The sequence below is a fragment of the Lolium rigidum genome, chromosome 1 (assembly GCF_022539505.1).
Source record: "Lolium rigidum isolate FL_2022 chromosome 1, APGP_CSIRO_Lrig_0.1, whole genome shotgun sequence".
Lineage (NCBI taxonomy): Eukaryota > Viridiplantae > Streptophyta > Magnoliopsida > Poales > Poaceae > Lolium > Lolium rigidum.
In genome coordinates this window covers 7,888,162-7,889,966 of record NC_061508.1, presented here as the reverse complement: position 1 = coordinate 7,889,966, position 1,805 = coordinate 7,888,162, and positions in this window count along the sequence as shown.

Sequence of the window (1,805 nt, the reverse complement as noted above, 5' to 3'; positions counted from 1 at the left end):
ACGTTCCTTTATTATTTAGGTGAAAAGGGCTGAGGGCATTCAGTTAAGTAGTAAAACATATTTTAAAAAAAGTGAACATCCTATTCAAGTACAGGCCAAAACAACAGGTGGACATCAGATCAAAGTATATTACTGTATATTTGTTGATTTTGTTAGAGTTGTATAGTTCTTTTTCCGTTATTCCCCAGTGTATGAGGGGCTTACCTGCACATTGTCACACATGTACATGTACTGGCCTATGGCCCTCTGTGAATACCAGTTGCTCATTCACAACATGGTATCAGAGCTTAGGTTTAGCTCCTTCCGCACGTAGCAACTCCGTGCTTGCTTTGCGCCGCCGCCGACGTTTTTCCGGCTGCCGCTGATGTCTCCTTCCTCCCTCTCCCGTTTCTTCCTCTAGCTGCTGTCCGCCGGCTCCGTTCCGGCCGGCCGCCACTCGACCCTGCTCCGGCCGCCGCCCGCCGGCTCCGTTTCGGCCGGCCGCCGCCCGCCGACCCTGCTCCGGCCGCCCGCCGGCTCCGTTCCGGCTGGCCGCCGCCCGCCGACCCTGCTCCGGCCGCCCGCCGGCTCCGTTCCGGCCGCCCGCCGCCCGCCGACACCGCCCGCCGGCTCCGCTCCGGCTGACTGCCCTCTGCCGGATTCTGCTCAGGCCACCAGTCCGTGGCTGCCTCTTGGCCTCGGCACTGAGCCGCTCGAGTCCCGCGTGCACGGCGTGACCAGCCGAGATTTGATTCAGCCGGATCCGGATCTGCCCGTTTCCAAAAAAAAAAATCCGAAGTATCGGTATGGCATCCTCTTCTCGCGGGCTATGTTAGCATTCCTCGGTGTCCGTTGATCTTTGATGGCACCAACTATGGGGAGTTTGCTGCCTTTATGCGCATCCATATGCGGGGTCTTCGACCGTGGGGTGTCCTTACCGGCGAGGTCTCCCTGTCCGCCGCGCCCCACTCCTCCCGTGCCTCCTACCCCGCCGCTCGTGTCACCTCGCCCTTGCCGAGGATGCTACTCAGGCTGATCGGGATGCAGCCAAGTCCGCCGAGGCTGCTGCCGATGAGGCATATGAGGAGCAGGTACTTGCCTATTCAGAGGCTCTTGGCTCCTACCGTGATAGTCTGGCTACCTTTACTCAGTGGTGTGATGAGGATGCTAGAGCTGCTGCCGTTCTCTCGCAGAGTGTTCAGCCACAATTTGCTTCTGAGTTTATGGGCCTCGCTACTGTCGCTGAGATGTGGTCTCACCTTCGTCAGCGCTATCAGCCTTCTGGTGATTCTCTATACTTATCTATGTTGCGCCAGGAGCATGATCTTCAGTAGGGTGACTCTACTGTTGATGAGTTCTACACCCAGAGTGCGGCCATCTGGCGCCAGCTTGACTCTCTTCGCAGTGTTGTCTGTGGTACTTGTCAGTGTTGCCGGATAGTGCGTTCAGATATGGACTTTCAGAGGATCCATGAGTTCCTGTCTCGACTTCGCCCAGAGTTTGAGCCTCGTCGTGCTCGGCCTGTTTGCTCGAGGCCGTGTTCCTATCTCGGAGGTGCTTGCCGAGCTTCGTGCCGAGGAGACTCGTTTGCGTGGTGCTGGGCTGCTTGGGACACCCTCTGTTCTTGCTGCTCGAGTTCCCACCGCTCCTGCACCGCCACTTCTTCCTACACCGCGTGCCGGCCTGCTTCGGAGGAGCCCGCTCTTCTCACGGTGGCGGTCGCTCTCGCCCTCCTCGGTTCTGCACTCACTGTCGGAGGCCTGGTCACCTTGAGTCTGACTGCTACTAGAAGCAGCGTGGTGTGCCTCCTCGTGCTCCACCCTCAG